The sequence below is a fragment of the Gallus gallus genome, chromosome 7, assembly GCF_016699485.2.
Source record: "Gallus gallus isolate bGalGal1 chromosome 7, bGalGal1.mat.broiler.GRCg7b, whole genome shotgun sequence".
Lineage (NCBI taxonomy): Eukaryota > Metazoa > Chordata > Aves > Galliformes > Phasianidae > Gallus > Gallus gallus.
Window position 1 is genome coordinate 9,159,991 of NC_052538.1, and position 19,080 is coordinate 9,179,070.

General features: G+C 37.8%; 1 long non-coding RNA gene across 1 annotated transcript; it reads right to left on the reverse strand.

Annotated features, from left to right (window-relative positions):
• Window positions 1-1,163: 1,163 nt before the first annotated feature.
• Window positions 1,164-15,654, reverse strand: LOC112532807. Its single transcript, XR_003076185.3, has 3 exons — window positions 14,796-15,654; window positions 13,590-14,556; window positions 1,164-7,967 (listed from the first exon to the last, which is right to left on the reverse strand). It is a non-coding gene; the product is annotated as an uncharacterized LOC112532807 (long non-coding RNA).
• Window positions 15,655-19,080: the final 3,426 nt, after the last annotated feature.

Here is a 19,080-nt window from a genome sequence, read left to right on the forward strand (position 1 = left end):
TCTCATTCTCATTATCTGACTGAATCTTCTTTTTTTTTTTTTTTTTTTCCTTTCCAGAAGAATCGTGTTTTGATACTTCCAAGGCTAAAAAGTCAAGGCAATGTCCTCTTGACCTGCAGCTCAACCACATACCCTGGATAGATTGATGTCAACCTCAAATTCTGTTGGTGTATGTCCACCTGCCTTCCCAGAAGCTCGGTGGCTCTTTCTTGGAAGCAGAAAACAAGAAAGCCCTGGAGAGGTATGTTGCATATTAGACTACAAGTCAGGACACTGATTACAAGTGTTTTATAGAGTAGGATTCTTTAACAACTTTCTGTACTCTGGTAAAGCTTCTCCACACCCCCTTACACCATCATCTGTGGTATGCCGTCAGTCATTTGCACTTGACTTCAAATCTCTGCCAGTGATTTGCAGAGCATTAGCATTGTTGGGCGCGTGGCCCCACTGGAGGCCTGAAAGATCACTTGGACCATTCTGTCTGTGATGGACCAGTGCACAAGTGCCAGCCTAAGGGCCTAACCACCAAATGAAAATAAGGTAACAGCAAGTAAGTAAGTAGTTACAAGTTCATGCCTTGAATGAAAGACATGACTGGCTGGAGGAGAGGGATGATTATTTCTCCTTTGCTGACATGTCTGTTTCTTGCTGGAAGACAGCATGGCTGGGAGTGCTGATCTGCTCACGCTGAATCAGCAGACCTTTTCTTTGCATTTTAAGGCATGATCAACTAAGTGGTTCTCACAAGAGCACTTTTGGCAATGTACTGGGCTGGCAAGAAGCCTGGTGCGCACTCTCGCTGAGGCTCTCATAACTGTTATAGGATTACTTTCTCTGTCTTGGTGCATGTTTCATGTGAAGTTCTTCTGCCTCACTTCAGTATATCAGATCTCATGGGCTGATAAGGATTGGAAGAAGCTGAAAATAAGTGATGTAAAGACATAGCACCCCTTCTGGTTGGCTGTGTTTCGATGTATAAGTCATTTACTGTTTTCCTAAATTTGTATGATGTAAATAATAAATATAAGTAGATATTAAAGGCAGGAGTGGGAAGGGGAGTAGGAGTGGGAGTGGGAGGGGAAAAACTGACAGTTCTCAGCTTTACCTCAAATCAGAGATTATTGACATTTTTAAGTCAGTCTAGGAATGGCAACATTAAATGAATAATCACAAATTTCATAGGAAAAATGAATACAATACCCTTTATCTCATTTTTTTTTTTTTTTACTTCTTTCAGAAATCGTATTTATAATCATTTCCTCTAATAATAATTAGTAGCAATTTGAGAAGAAACATGGTCTGGGATCTTGCAAAAAGCCCTGGTTTATTTGTAACTATTGTTACAGTTTCACATTTTCTTCTTTTGCCCCATTGCATTTGTGCTCAACCTCGTTAAAGTAGCCATGTAAAAGGTATCAGTGCTAATTAGATGATCACTCCAAACCTTCTGTAACTGCCGTATTTGGAGCCTTTTGTACCAAAGGAATGTTTTGATACAGAAAGCAGAGCAATACACGTTTTAGGCACAGAGCCTGTTTGGAACTCTCAGGTGAGCTGTTGCATGCACTGTAACCTGACAAACATGTATATTGTCTCCAGTACCTTAAGTGCAGTAGGTGTAATTCACATCTTTGTTGGCATTTTGACAAACCACGCATTGAAGGGTTTCTGGGATGTGCGGGTGACTTGGGTTCATATGGTTTCAAGGCTATGATGCTTGCATTTATTTTACTAAAGAGAAAGCATGCAGTAAGGTTAGGAAGAACTTTTTGCATACATTTGAATCTGCTTTGATGCAGGAGTATGTTCTGATATTTAACTGAGTTTATTCACAGATATATCCTTTAAATTTAAATGTTATTTAGCAGCAAGAGTGAAAGAATCTCAGTTAATGATACTTCTGATTTTCAGTAAGGTTTTGCTTTCCTCTTGACAGATGGGGAACTATTAATATAACTTATTTCTAATTCTCATGATTGTTGCAAATACTGCTTTCCTCCTGCACAACATATTTGATGTGAAGAGCTAGAACAATGTGTGTCAGCATGGGATTAGCTTGTAATTCTGCACTGAGGTCTTCTGATCATACTCTCTAGAGACTGTATCCTGTAAAATGCAAAAGCTTGTTAAGGATACTCATTATTTCCAGCAGATAAAATTAGACTTGATCAAATGTCTAAATTAAAATACCTTATTCTATTTAGGCTTCTTGATTAATTATTTTACAACTATTGTTCCAATCTTCAGGTGTTCTCTAAATTAGCAGTACTACCTCTAATCTCCAAATTGCTCCTAAGATGAAGGCTCTACACCAGCATCAGTTCGAATGGGGTGCTCACACAGAATTCACAGCTTTGGAGAGATTTAACCCTTTAATATTGTAGGTACCAGACAAATTCACTTGCCTGCAACAAGCTGCAGGACTAGGATTTCATATCATATCCTTGAAAGTTTGAATTCACAAAGGTGAAAAGAAACAGAAAAAGTAAAGACTTCCAAGAAACATGAGAGAGGAAAGAAGGCACTGGGACTTTTGTATGTTATTTCATGTTTTTTTTCCCTCATAATTTGTAAGTAAAACTGTAACATTTTTGTGGTAAATTCTTAATAGTATAAAATGAAAGAAAATCTGTCAGTCTGCAATGGAAAATAAGCAAACTGATCTTTACATTTGAAAGATAATTGATAGTTTCAGGATCTCAGCACATACAAAATTATAATTTAAAGGCTTTTTAACAGCCAGTGTCCTTCAGGATGCTCAGAACCCAAAGGGCGGGAGAGAGGTTCCCATGATGTCTGTGGGTTAGCAAAGATGTTCTTCAAAGCTCAGAACAGAGATGTTATCATCCTTACTGAGTTGGCAACATGGCCCTTTGTTCTCTTCCTGATTTGCATTTACAGTTCTGCATCATTCCTGCCCCTGTGCAGTTGTGGTTTACCTTTTCCGGCAGCCTTTGCAAAGTCCAACTCTATAGCAGCTGACTGGGTGTAGATAAACTTCACCTCCAGCAACTGGTCACTTCTGATGCACTGGACTGTGTGCCTGTTGCTGTGCTTCCAGGTGCTCCAAAAGCCCTCTTCACACTCTAGCCCGTCAAAAAGATATGCCTCCCTGTCACTGTGCAAATCTGCACTTGTGAGTATACTGCAGCTTGGTAATTCTTTTCCATTTTCCTCAAGTGAATAGGGTGCTGGTGGAGATTTGAGTGACCTGAGCAAATCTTGCAGGTTTTTCCACAGTCTGCAGTAATCTATTATTCCAGCCTTATATTGATCTTGCACACAGAATGGCAATCTGCCAAACTGTGTGCTGATTTCCCTCAGTCATGAATACACTGACAAAAATCCCTTAGGGGATATCAGAAACTTGCAAACACTTTTGAAACAAGATATATAAAGCTTGATCTTAGTGGAAGCAGCTGGTATGTTTTTCACTCTAGCAACTGACTTAACAGTAACGCGTTGTTTTTTTTTCTCCGTGAGCACATCTCTTCATCCTCATGAAATATTCGCTTAGCCTTCTTCAGTAGCCTTATGAATATTTTAAACTGTCTTCTACCAGCAGTACTCCTCTTACATATTATTTCCCCTAGGATCCGTTCTCAGTTTATGTGCTACTCATTTGGCAGATGCCTTACTGTGAACAATCATGCACTCCACGGTTCAGCTAAGCGATCTTCAGTTTGAAGAGGCATTAGCCTTGTGCACGTAGAACTCATTCACAAGTAGCCTGTGAATCTAGGTGTGGTAAAGGAAGGGAACAAAGCTGCAACTATCCCATGCACATGTGTAGATTTTCTCAGTGTCTTCCATGTCACCCATGTTTCAAAGGACTTTTGTGCTGGGGCATAAGTGCAGAACAGCAAACTGCAGTGTGAAATTGAAGCAGTTAGCTACCCCCTAGTAAGTACCAGTGTCTGTGTGTATGCAATAAAATGCAGTGTCAACTTTTATTACATGCCAGTTTCCATACTTGGATTCCACTGAAGCAAAGGTGGTGTATGTTTTCCTCTTTTTACAGAATTCTCTCTCGCTCAACGTTATAGTCCATTCTCATTCTTCATTAACAGTAGTAGCTGGCAATATGTTTTATTAGACTGTCTCACACTGGAGGATCTTAAAAGTTACTTACAGTATACAGCACCCAAGAGAGACTAAAGAAATATATTGAAGAGGAATCTCTTCAACCGTCATGGAAATGTATATTCTCTAACACAGAGTGCAAAATATATAAAACAAAGCATGGTAGTATGCAGAATGTTTTCCAATAATACAGAAAGAAAAACTGTACACACTTGAAGCGGACATGATCAATCTTTTTCCAGATGACTCCTCGAGAATTTTTATTCACTCATTTAAAGGCAGTTATGTCATGTTGTCATCAAACTAACATTTTAAATACTGACAAAAAATTTGCACAGAGATGTTCTCAGAAAATTAGAATCGCTGACATTCATTTAGGATGGGATAGATGCTGTGAACCCACTGCTTTAATTCAATTTCAATACAGCACGTTGTCTGACCTAGGAAGGCAGTTGTTCTGTTGCTGTTAGTCACATAAGCACTTCTGTTATCACACGTACTTTTTGTATAATTCAACCAGTTGTTACAGGTAAAAGCATTTGGTTTCTCTTAACTTGTAGGGACAAGACGAGTTTATGTGTTTCTGCTGAATGTATCTAGAGACTAGTAGCCCTAATATCTCTTTAAAATAGGGTTAAAGATAGAGGAGCATTCAGGCCAGTAGAAGATATTTTAGTACTTCTGTAATGTATTTTCTGCAGTGTACTTTTGATGGATACACCTGTCATTAGGCTTGAATGTTCCATAGATTCTTTTGGATTTGGATTATTCTGTTTCTCATTTTTATATATTATATGTATGTTTTATGTATATATATTCCTTTTTATGTATTATATATTTCTTTTTAATATATATATATTTCTTTTTAATATATATATATTTCTTTTTATTTATTATGTATTTATTTTTTAAAAATATATTGTTTACATTTAAAGACTTATTATTTTATGCTTGTATTATGTTCTGGGTGATATTTATTCTTTGTAATTCAGAACTACTTAGGTCGGAATTTTTAGTTATTTCTTATTACTTATTTCATAGTCCATAGTGTAGAAATAGAGGTAAAGCATTAGCACCAGCTTTTTCAAACAATGTTGTTGTTTTGTGTTGTTTTTTTTTTTTTTTTTTTTTTTAATCAGTTATTCTTAATCTTTCAGGAAGGTCTAAAGCACAAGAGACAGGTAGAAGGTTTTGCTCCTCTGCTTCAATGTCTGAAGGAATAGCGTGCCCTCAGTGTCAACCCAATGTCTTGCTTTCCATTATAAGTGGCAGAGAAAGGCAGTGCTTGGATTTATGTACTGTGTTTCGATAGTAGTCAGATAAGGTATCTGACAAGAGAGAGTCTGTTCTCTAAAACTTGATTCTAATGGGATCAGTCAGTAAAGCCCTCAGGCTTTGACCATTTCAGGCTTACTAATTTATGAAACGAATACTGAGAGATGGCAGCTAGGTGAGATTAGAAGAAAAATCTCTCCCACGCTGTGGAAGGAAAACAGGATATGCAGCACTGATGTTAGGGGAGTTGTTTGGAAGGGGTGACAAAACTTATTTTTACAGGCGTGATAACAGCTGAGTGGCCAGCAGGCCTAGAGGAGCTCTGATGTACAGCTAGCAAAGCACTTGAGCTGCAGGGTTGGGGGGAATGGGCAGCACAAGAGGAATGGAGGTGGTAAAGGGAGAGCAAGTCTTTTTCTCCTGATTATGTTACCATTCAGGATCCGGGTTGTGTTTCTTCTCCCATCCCTATACTGTTTCTGGCTCTTCTGTTTTCTTTATATAGGGTTGAAAAGATTACGTGGATTTCCCATAAAAGTTCCAAATTCTGCTTTCCTTCTACAAAGAGTGCTTTCATTTTTTGCCTTAAAGAGAATGAACTGAATTTGGGTTTGGATTTGTTGGGGGGGGGGAGAGGGGTTTGTTTGGTTGGTTTTAATTCTAATTGAAGAGAAACAAAATATCAATATTTTTCACAGTAGAGATCTGCAAAATACTGAGACAGATATTTTAAGTACTATATATGTTAGCAAGACTGTCTCTGATTTCAATTCAGGGTAAAAATAGGTTGCAGTCATTTATATGCATTGTGCAATGCAGACTGTTACCATCTAGACCATTATTTGTTCAACAGCAAGTGGAAGAATAAGTTTTCTGACAGTATTGCAGAAATGCAGAACACCAAGAACATATCAAAAAATAAACTATTTATTGTACTTCTCATTCACTTATATTTCAGCATTAGGTACTGTGCATGCTTAGTGGAACCTTTTCTTAAGTATAACCAACAAGGAAACTGTGAACAAAAGTCAAGATTACAAGACCCTTTTTAGTCTGCTGAACTAATGCAACTTTCAGATATTTTGAGGAGGATTTTGCATGTTGTGCAGGGATGTGTCTGAGTTAACTCAAGTCCTGTAGTCTTGAAATATTCATGTTATGCAGAAACTTGTCTGAATATGAATGTCATCAAAATCTGGTGCATTCAAATCATGGCTACCCAAATAAGTGTTATTCTTGTATTCCAAAACTCAAGTCCAAACACATCTAATCTTAGTTCAGACCCAGATCTAAATTTTACAGCTGAGATCTCTTCTATTCCCAGTGCAAGCTGTTAGTGGATCAGTCTCAAATCTGCAAGAAAATTGGATGATGTTTTTAAGTAAATATTAGTCATGTCTGTGATACTACCCAATGCTACTTATTTTGAAAATCTTCCTTTAATTGTGAATAAAAAATCTAATTTTAAAATTGCCCTATATGATCAAACTGCTGCTCTGGCTGAGCTATGTTTGTATAATCAATCTGCTGCATTATGTTCTTGGAGTTATAGTTCATGGTTTTCAAAAGTAATTTTCCTCAAAACATTATGTAAATCCCTATGCACCCCTGCAGTAAATCCAAATCAACTGGGATTCTGTTGGATTTATTTCTCAAATGTCCTTTTACTCTTCAAAGCTGAAATAAGAAATGTTTCTGTTTTTCAGTGTGCCAAAGTAATTTGGCTTTTGTGTCCTCTACAAGGGAACCTATTTCCCTGTGGACCTCTCACTCAGCATGCAAACAGGATGAGGTGTATCACTCAGTTCAAGTTACCAACATGTGAATAAAAAGACATTTTTAGAAGCCTTATCTTTTTTTTCTTTTTTTTTTTTTTTTTTTTTTTAAGTATATAGCTCTTGTGGTAGCTCTACACAGATACATATCCAAAAAATAACCAGTGAAACTGAGCAGGGATGTAATACATTTGCATATCATAGATATTTGCTGTTATATTTCCACAGCTCTTTTTCTTTGAGTTTTAACGTACTCTCTTAAGCCCCTAAGCAATCTCAAACAGCCACCAATTAGAGCTCTGTAGAAAATGTTTCCATTTCCCTGAAGTATGGAATTTCCCTTAATATTGCATATGTTAGCTTAGTGGGTGGCTTGCTTTTGGTGTGTTTTTAGAGTTAGACCTCCAAACAATGATGTTCTTTCTGTCTGTAATTAACAAAGTGACTTGTGGAAAGAAAGTGGTGGCAACAGAAATGTAATTTTCTGTCTATATTTACCAAGTGAGAAAGCTAGGGCCCAATTTCAGTTCAAAGCAGTAGGAACTGAAAAGCCATAGAAACTGTAAACTCTTCCACTCCATCCCTGCCTTAAGCAGTCTTTCCCTTCCCTGCCTGCATGGCTGCCCTCCTCTGCTTGCATCCTTGCAAGTCTCCTTAAACCCTCTGCCCAGGTTCCTTGCCAGCTCCTCTGGGCACCCACAGGACCTTGAGACATGGTTGCCGCTGCTCCACTTCAGATCTTCCTCTGTTCTTGTCTCTTGTCTTTTCATGGGCCTGGACATCATAGATCTCCATGGGAGCTGCCTCAGTGTAGTTCACGTGCTCTTAATTCCACTAAAGTAAAATCACCGTTACTTAATTGTAGAATATGTGGCAGCACACCCTCTTCCTTTTCAACACCAGCCAACCATGTCAACTCAGAAAAAAAAAGACAAGATTCCATTCTTTCCTTTGCTGAAGGTTATATGAGTAGGCAAAAAAAAAACAGAAAAAATCTAGGGTGAGTTCTGAATTTCCCCATCACACAAAAGATGTGGCTAGGTGGGAAATGCAGCTCAATAAAGGAAATGCAGCTCCTTGGCATTCTTCTGATGCAGCTTACTGCAGACTTCTGCCATTGAAAATAAATACCTACAGTTTCCTTTAAAAGCAAGCTTTTAAGCAGGCTAAAAGAGAAGGTACAGAAGATTATTCCAGCTATACAGCAGAGCGTGGATTTAAACAAAGTAACAAGCTGCATGTATTTCTTAAACTTGTGACATTTATTTAACAACTTTTGTGCTGTGGTTGGATAAATCATGGAAAGTAATGCTCTGCCACAAAGTCCATGATTAATGCTGAATAACTGCTTTTCCAAGCACCTCTTGCTACTCCTAAGAAGCTAGAAGTTGCTGCTTACTCTTCATTATACAATTATCAGGTTCTTATCCTTTTATGCACCGTCATCTAGCTTTAGGCCTTTCTCCATCCATAGCTGTGCCTCTAATTGAGTTTACTTAGGAAGTGAATTATGCACTTGTCAGTAACAAATCTGACAGCCTCATTTGTCTGGTTCTCAAACAGCTGGCCATGCAAACAACAATATTATCAGGCACAATCCCACTATTTGCCCACCAGCTCAAGATTTTTTCTTCATTGCCTGTCTAGAATACCTTCTATCACTAAAACACTTCACAGGTTTTTATGGCTTCCTGAAAGGTAGGAGAGCCTGTAGAGCTAATGTCAGTGTGTAGTGTTCATCGACACAAAACGCTTTAGTTATTGTACTAGTCTGTATTTGTAAAGGAAGCTTATTTACCTAAATCAGATAACTCAGCTAACGATGGCCATGTTCACTGTCACCACAGGAAGAGTTTCCAAAAATTGGTCACAAAAAAGGAATTTGATTTGTAAATAAGAATAAGAAAATTAAAATATATATTAAGAATATATAGCCAGACATGACTATGCCAGTTACCACAGTGCAGCAGCAGCACAGTGCAGAACTGATGAGCACTGCCGAGAGAAGACTTTTGGATAAGGATTCAGAAGATGCCAGTCTGAGGCATGGTGCGATACGCAAAATGTTTTTCAGTCTGCAGCTCAAAATGAGAAATTTCAGCCTCAGAAGATTTCTAGAAAAGTTTTTGTTTGTTTGTTTGTTTGTTTTTGTTTGTTTGTTTCTTTTTTTCTTAGAAACTTTTAGAAGCAATGTAGAAAAAAGGGCTGGTACTTTTATGTAGCATCCATGTGTTTCCAAGTGCCAATGGCAGCTTCTCTGACCAACCACGGGTGATAAGTCATACTTCAGTATTTTCAGAATATCATCTGGCTGATCTTCTTAATTCCAAGGGGCTTTCTTGGGCAAGATAAAGTTACAAAGATGCAAGAAATTAAGGACTGGTCCAGACACTGAGATTTTCAAACATGCTCATGCTTATGACTGTAATTAGTGGCAATATTAATAGACATACTGCCCTTCTGGTTGAAGTACTTTGTTTTTTTTAAATAAAGATTAATGTATGTAAAATATTTTTCAGATTCAGTACATGAAAGTACTGCTTCTAATGAGTCAGAAAATGGCAAACAGTGGACCACTTCAATTCATTTTACTTCAAGAATACTTCAGCTCAGAACTAGTGTGTATTTACTTTAGCCATGTAAGTGAGGTTATCTCAATATAACTAAAAGCAGAATTTAGACATGCAAAGAAAATCATTAAAAATAAAGTTTAACTAGGGCATTGTTTGGTTTTATTTCATACCACTGAAGTATTTTGGCATCTAAGAGTACTCAAGCGTGATCATTAAGCACACAGATATTACTGAGTATCAGTGGTTCCAGATAATCAGAGAAAAGTAATCTTCGGTATTACAGAAAATTTGCATAGGCTGATAGTTTGTACAGGATTTTTTGTGGTACAAACCCCCAGCAAAGTGAGCATCTAGATATGTTATTGTTATGGATGGATCAACAGTAAAAATTACATTATCAGAAGCAATGGTTTTGTGGTGGATAAGGAATGATCATAGTATAATATCTTCATTATCTGTACTAACGTCATCTTTCCATTCGCTGATGCTATCTAAAACCTGTTTTTATTAGGAAATCAAGTCAGTTTGACTTGGGAGTTATACATGCACTGTATATACAAAAGCTGCTTTTTCCTCCTTAAGTTTAAAATGTAATTTTCCCCAGTAACTATCTTGTGGTATATGCATTGGGAAAAAAAAAAAAAAAAAAGCTGTGTAACTACTTTTCTCTGAGGCAAAATTGCTTGGCAAATGCTTTTTATTTTAATTTTCTTTTGGATAAAACTTTCATCTACGTTTACTAGAGGCAGAAGAAATTCTGTGATGGGATCACTGTTGGTAAACTTTTGGAAGGTTTTTTTTTTTTCCAGAAAAGAAATGGGATTTTATATAAGAGAGAAGGAACACTACTGAAGCATGTTTTCCTCTTGTCATTTCATGCAATTAGATCAAAATACTATTCCTTTTCTTTTCTTCTCTTTCTTTTTCTCTCCTCTCCTCTCCTCTCCTCTCCTCTCCTCTCCTCTCCTCTCCTCTCCTCTCCTCTCCTCTCCTCTCCTTTCCTTTGTTTTGAAAGTTTATGCATAAATCAACATCATTTAACCAAATTTTCAGTTGGTTACAAGTTCAGCCTTTGCTAAATGAAATTGATTAGAACCATACGGAAGAATTTGAATGGAAAGAGAGCTGGCTGTAGAAAATTAACACAAACATAGGTAAGTCACTAAGACAAGTACTTTCTATATCTGACATTTTATCCTAGAAGTATGTGATCTCTGTTCACATGAGAAATGTGCTGTCTAGTGACCTTTGTTGCATCTAAATCTAAGTCTAAATCCAAACAGTACTGTCTGCTAGAATATCACCTTCTTTCTAAAGTGTGCCAGAAGCCTGTCCTTTCTTATCAAAGTCTAATTTGGCAACACTGATGCACACACATGCCTTCTAGGCTTGATTGTTGCAATTCATTATAGCTAGGAATTAAGCCATTTGCCTCCAGATATCTCCAGCCCCCTCACTTGGCAGCCAGAGCCACCGGCTCCCTGCTGTCCACTTTCTGCCCTACTCTCTGGCCCGGCTCCCTGCAGAACACAGAATCAAGTCCAGGGGTAATAACTCTTGAAGGGCATGGGCTGCCTAATCACAAGTCGTCACTGGAGCTGGCACTGCCTGGCGCCTGTGTTGAATGTGCCTGGAGGTGGAGCTGACTGTTCCCTCACAGACAGGCACGCTCTTCCGATTTTCAAAGCTAGCTCCTGAATCCTTTGTACACTCAAACAACCCTCTGAGATCATAGAATCATAGAATCGCTAAGGTTGGAAAAGACCCACAGGATCATCCAGTCCAACCATTCGCCCTTCACCAATGGTTCTCGCTAAACCATGTCCCTCAACACAACATCCAAACGCTCTTTGAACACCACCAGGCTTGGTGACTCCACCACCTCTCTGGGCAGCCCATTCCAGTGCCTGACCACCCTTTCAGAGAAGTAGTATTTCCTAACATCCAGCCTGAATCTTCCCTGGCGCAGCTTGAAGCCATTCCCTCTAGTCCTATCACTAGTCACACGAGAGAAGAGGCCGACCTCCAGCTCACTACAACCTCCCTTCAGGTAGTTATAGAGAGCAATAAGGTCTCCCCTGAGCCTCCTCTTCTCTAGACTGAACAATCCCAGCTCCTTCAGCTGCTCTTCATAAGGCCTGTGCTCCAGACCTCTCACCAGCTTTGTTGCCCTCCTCTGGACACGCTCCAGAGCCTTGATGTCTTTCTTACAGTGAGGGGCCCAAAACTGGACACAGTACTCGAGGTGCGGCCTCACCAGTGCTGAGTACAGGAGGACAATTACTTCCCTGTTCCTGCTGGCAACACTATTTCTGATACAAGCCAGGATGCCATTGGCCTTCTTGGCCACCTGGGCACACTGCTTGCTCATGTTCAGTCTAGCATCAATCAACACCCCCAGGTCCATTTCCTCTACACAGTCTTCCAGCCACTCTGCCCCAGGCATGTAGCGTTGCCTGGGATTATTGTGGCCAAAGTGCAGGACCCGGCATTTGGTCTTGTTGAATCCCATCCCATTGACTTCAGCCCAGCTATCCAGCCTATCCAGATCCCTCTGTAGGGCCTCGCTACCCTCAGGTAGATTGACACTTCCAGACAGCTTGGTGTCATCTGCAAACTTACTGAAGGTGCACTCAATGCCCTCATCCACGTTTTGCATTCACACAGAATGAGGAATAGCTCAATCTCTCTTCTTCATAAGTCTGCTCATTTAACTAAGGTGATGAAATAAATAGAGGCACTTAAAGTTATTCATTAATCATTATACATGAATGAATTTATCGGAAAATAGTATCTTATTGAGGTTTAGGAAAGACCAAGCAACTGCTGCTGTTATGCAAACAGATTCTGTGCTCACAGGTTCATGAGATTCATCTCAGACAGGGAAATCAACCAGAAACTTCTGACAACACCTATTAGTAGATATCTAAGCAAAGAGATGCCTAATGGAGTCAGCCTACAGGAACAATTTCCTTAAAAGCCCTTCCCAATTCTTTGTAGTCTTTTTCCTAGGAACATCCAAAAGGGGTTGCCTGTGGGTTTGTGTTTAATAGACTTTGGATATGTTGTGTAGAAAACTGTTAGATACAAATAGCTGTTCTCACCAAAGATGTCACAAGAGTGTGTGAGAGCATGAAACTACATTAGTATTGTTAAAACTAAATAGAAGGTTTTCCTGCTCCACAGCAAGTCAGAGATCTAAACTTCAATTTGCTTTCATCTTTGCAGTCTATGTATGTTCACTATTTTAAGGAATAGAAGCTCCCTGACAATCTTCAAATTTCCTTCTAAGAAGGAGTAGCAGAGGGTATAATGATCCTGCTTAAACACAGAGTTCAGCCATGCTGAAGCTAGAGCAAGGGTAAGCATTGCTGACTGACACAGAAAACCCCATTGTGTTAAGAATTGAGGAAGAATTTCTGTCATCGTTATATCACTGATGTTTATAATTCCTATGTACAAAATACATTCTCTATATGCCTTTTGCTGAAAATAGGAATGTAAGGTGGCTGGATGAGGTCATACCAAAAGTAATTTCTCCTTTGTCTTTGACAAGAAAAAAATGTAGGAATAGGCAGTGTATGGATACATGCACTAGTATTTCCCTGCCTGTATTTCATCTGCCTTTCTGGGGAATTATGAGATTAGCCTAGTTCAGGCAAATATTTTCCACTTCCAGAGTTATCTTTTTTGAGATGCAGGCATAAAAAGCGCCTTCATTCAGTTTTCTTTCTGTAACATTTCAGCCTTTCTGTATCTGAGCATGAAGTCAACTTTCTCATACAGGTGTCATAGCACCAAGTTTTGAGTCACAGTGTTCAGCTTAGAACTGTTCATGTCATGCAATATTTCTGTGCATCTGTTTGTTTATATTGAATTTTACCTGCAATTTTATTTGCCCCATCCCTTAATCTTGTAAGGTTCTTTTGCAATTCTGGCAGTTTTTGTAAATAATCAGTACTGGAAGAGATAGGAGGTATTGTATGGACACTGAAAATAAAAATATAGAGTTACCATTAACTGCAGGAAAATAAGTGTATTTGCATGAAGTTAATGCAGGAGCACAATGAACAGAATTTGATTTATTCTAAAATGGAGAGCACAGTTTAGAGTATAACAAATTGCCCCAGTTTCAATAGGTGTTAATTTGAGTGGCTATGTTTAGACCAGCTTTTTTTCAGTATCAGCAGGAACAGTTAAGTCAGAATCTGGTAGGAGAGATTCAGATCACATTATGGTAAGAAGTACTAGAAATTCAGTGAATGCCCTGTGCTGTTTTACTCACTCCACAGCTGTTGAGTTTGCCCCCAAACCTCTGGAGATATTTCCCTTTTGAGTTTTCACTGTATGAAGGAAATGAATGCTAATATTTTAAACACAGCCTTTTAATATCCTGACCAATTACAGAAAAGCAGTAGAGGACAAACAAAGGAATCTTTATATATATATAAATATATATATATATATATATAATTTAACTGGTAATACATGGTAAAAAATAATTTCTTGGGAATGCAGTCATTAAAGGCAAATCCCTGTCACAAAGCATGGACAAACATAGTCCTAGGAACATTGTATGCTTTTCTCTGTGTAATTGGCATTTTGTGCAGCAAGATTTTTAAATTACTGACCAAGAAGAAGTGTTGCAGTGGCTCCAGCCTTCTCAGCTACTTAAATATAGCTGTAGTTTCTGTATCAACTGGTGAGTTTCCTCCATTGACAGGACAAATATTACAGCACACAAGCAGGTTAAAGGTCTCTTCAGCAGTTTGGCTCCATTCTGGTGATTGCTGAGCATACTCTAATGCAGCCTCCTGTCAATGTGTAGTATACCTTATTTCCAAATCAACCTATGCTGGAGGATAACCAGAGGTGAGGCCAAGCTTGAGCTTGAAGGGCAGACTGCAGTCACAGACATGCAGCCATTTCATCATTTTTTTCCTTAGTGGCTGACATGGAAAGGAAAGAAGTTTGGGATGTTGGCAGTAGTGAAAATACTCAAAAGGAAAGGTGAAGAATTTCAAGGGTAACTGTAAAGTTAGCTGGAGGAAATCAAAGTACATTTTAAAGCATTAAAACGTGTACTTACCTGGTTGGGTGGATTCTGTACTGAATGCTGGACAAGATTTCCTTATTCGTCGTAAAATTTGATGTAATTTATTAGATTATCACCCATATTGTTAGTGCTAGAAGCAGGATTGAATCTATAAATCCACATTAGAAATGAATATCCAGAAGAATTTTGAAGGCTATAATACAAAGTAATTGTAAAGCAAACCAAAAAGCAGCAGTGTGAAAGACAGTTTCACTAAAACGTGAGGCTTCACCTTAGGCCAGAATTATATGTAAGTGGAATAAAATTGTCAGTAATGATCTTGGTCATTGATGCTTAATTATGCATTTCATTATGTAAAGTTCCTATTGTAAAGGAGTTAATTAGTAACACACACAATGTCTCTCTTCTAGCTTATATGCACCTGTTCTTAATTACCATTACCATAGTACTGAAATTAATACTGAAAAATGCTCTGTTATTTTGCATTCTACATAGCACACTATATACAACTAGGATTACAACACCTTCAATGAACTCTGCTGACACTGGATATTCATCTATTCATCCTGCTGTTCCATACCATATGGTTATTTGCTGAAGATCACTGTTAACATTCCTCTTTGTTCTAAACTCAAGTCAAACCATAAATTCCTGTAAATTCAAGTTTCACAGTGAAGACAGAAATTATCTGAATGTGATTTTAGTCAGCCTTTCAAATCATTTTAAAATCACCCTCTTTTTTGTTTTCTGCCATTTTTTTATCTTATCACTTATAGTCTCTTTTGCTATCACATAACATTTCTATAAATAGTCTACATAATATAACTAAGCAGATTTTCGTGGCATTCATTATCATATGATGTCCTGACAGAAATAGCTGCTAGGGCTAGTAACTGTGCCATTACGTGAGGCTGTAGTCTAAAAACCTATTCATTATCCATTCAGTGCTCACATACATCAGTTCTACTGTAATTCTTTGAAATACTTGATAGCTGGACAGTCTCTATATATGTGAAAAGCCCAGTTTCTATAAAATTTAAATGGAAATGAGTAATGAGTAATATGTACTCTCATGCAATTAGTGAAAATTTCCATTGATACACATCAACAATTATATTTAACAAAGTTCTGCCACAAGTAAGCAATCCTTAACATAGTAACCACTGAAGTTTCAACAAACCATCAGTGAGGTTACAGAGCTCTGGCCTAAAATTTAATGAAGCCAACAACAAACAAAAGATTAGAATGAGAACTCCTTTGTATTTTTTCTCAAGTTCTACTTTTATTTTTGTTTTGAAACTGTATAGCCCACTGAGATTTCAAACACACAGCTACTTAAAGCTATACATCAAAGCTAAGGAATGGTTTGTGGTAAATTAAACCTCAGTGGGCCCTTGCAGGAAGGCAGATGTGGCTTTCTAGATGGAATCTAATTCCTCAACTGTTAGGCAGATATTAGGTATGCTTCAGGCAAAATGTGGCTTAAGGTGCCCTTCCAGATCCAACACCTGTTCTCGTTTAGTTTTACACATACCTGAGTCAGACCAACCACAGTCTTTTCCTTTCTCTCTTCACTGGTTATCCTCCCACTTAGTCAAGCTACAGTTTTATAGCACTGGCTGCTCTATGATGAATGGCCATATAAATCTCCAGACTGATCCTCATCACACTCCTATTCTAAGCTAAAAGATTTTTACTTTCTTGCATATCATTGGCATATTGTCATGGAGTTATCTAGATAAATCTGTACCCGTGACAGAGGGGCAGTAGGCTTGTGGGCCCCCTGGCTTCCCGGAAAAAAAAATAATAATAATAATGGAGCGGCGGCAACGATCTAAGAAGGAGAACTTATTTTACTAACTATGATGTCGGAATGCAAGATGACACAATATAATACAATCTAATTGAAAGTAACGATAATAAATCAAATGAAATAAGAGAGAGAGAGAAAGAGAGAGAGAGAGAGTGAGAGAGTTTCCAAAACCGAAAGCCCTACTTGATGAAGGCGCACAGCTTGGAAGCACACCCACTCCTCTCCCTGGCAGCAAGAGAAAGCAAAAGAACATGCGCAACCAGATGACGTATTCTTCCGTGATGTATCTTCCTTCTCTGACCGTGAGGTCCTCTGGGATATGTAGTTCTTCTTCTCTTTTGTCCATGATGTTATGATGTGGAATACCAACAGCAAAATTACAAAACCATGACACACATGCTTTCTAGTTTATGCATTTCTATGCGTATTTCAGAATTCTCAGTATTCATGTTCCCAGTGGGAACAAAAATATGGAAAGTGAATTAACATCCAATTGGTACCAGGAATTATTAGCAACGACCTACACAACCATTTTTAGTACTAAGATAGTAGTTGGTCCATGTTATACTAATATATAGAAATAACACAAATTAGCTTATATTTTTTTATAAGAACAGAAATGAAAGTTTATTCCCAATTATGACTTAAAAGTATGTTCATGCTAAACTATAGCATCTTTTTTTACACAAGAATAGATTTATCTGACAGTCTCTTAGTAAAATGAGGTTTTTCAGTGTAACCTCTACTGGATGCTCTCAACATTTGTTGGTATCTCAAGATGATGCCATAATTTTTCTCTGTGGAATTCAGAAGCTGAAAAAGGGAGAAACTACAGTCATAGCAATCTAGCAGGAGGAACCTTTAACAAAAAAAAAAAAAGTGACCAATGTTGCAAATTCTCAAAAACCTTAAGAACAAAAGCAGTTTTCTCAATTTCTGGGTAGTTATTATTTGGATCTGAACACTGTACTGCAACTACATACTACATACAAAACCAAGGTACTACTGATAAACGACAGCCAGGGTTTGTTTCTAGTGTGAATGTAAGGCTGACAACCCAAAAGCAAACATTTAAAGTGTTTAAATTAATATTTTGCATAGTTTGTATTTAAAATAATTATTCAAATAAGCAATCTTGACAGATCAGAAAGAAAATCTCAGGGCTGCAGAAATGTCTGCAATACAATTACATTGTCAATATGTTTTAAGTTATGAAGATAATTACAGTTTATCTTCACAGAGAAGTACTGTAGGCCATCACAAAATAATTGTTACATGTAGTCACAGAATCTACTTAATTTCCTTGTCCAAAATTAGCACTTGTGGTTTTAGGGCTTGGTTTAATGCTTGTGGAAGAAAGAGAAGCAACAAACGTTGTCCTTGCACTACGCAAGTATTCCTGCTTTTATCTTCCAGTCCCCTGGTGACTGGTGATTTCTGTTTCTGCACTTTTTCCGAGTAAACTGGTGGTTTGTGTAGAAATTTTGTGATGTGCACAAATTATGAGTTGGTTCCCCTTTCTGTAATGAATCCCAGTTTACTGATGCAGTACAAGGCTTTTGTCTGATTTGGGATCAATCATTGAAACTCTACTACTGTAAAGCAACTGGAATTGTCCATTAATCTTCCAGTCCAGTGGTTTTATCTTTCATGAAATAGAATTGATTTCCTTATCTGAGCTTGTGAAGGACTGCAGAGTGCATCTTTCTTGATTCATGGCTCAGGATAACCAATAATGAAGAAGCTATGGAAGCCACAGATTTTAGGACACCAGAAATTGCTTTTAGGTGCCAAAGTCTGGTATTTACTCATAGGACGACTGCATATTGCACAATAACTAGATAGCATATGAAAATAAGAAAGTAGTCTCCACTAAAATTGATGTTTAAATTTTAAGAAATAAGATCCTTTGGGAATATAAGCATTTCTATAAATGTTTGTGTATTTATTCTATGCCAAAAAGCTTCAAAAAGCTTTATATACTACAATAAATCTCTTCTGTTGCAAGACAGACACTTTTATTTTTTTACTTATATACTGTATCTGAATCAGCAGCAAAAATTAGTCTAATTTTTGAGTTAAACTACGGAGTAATTTATAGCTTATTTTTCAACTACCAGCAGGATCAGGACCAGACAGCCTTTCTGCCATAATCCTACCTATTTTCAGGCCAGATAGTACCAAGAAGCACTGGAAATCTGATGCTGACATATTACTTTATTTAACAACTTCATGGGTAGTGATCGTTCCAATCCTTCTCCAAATCACTGGGGAGTCTTCTGATAGAAATTTTAAGCTCAGCGATAGCAGTACCTAATATTACCTTGAGTCATTACAAAAAGGAGCCAAATCTTGGTTCTCCTCTTCTGTTTAACCAAAGTTCTACAGTAGTCCTCTATCTAGAAATTAACATTTGAGGAGCTATGTTGTTTCCCATTCCTTTCCAGTGTAGTCTGGGAGTGTTTGTACAATTCTTATAATGCCATCAACACAAATTCTTGACTT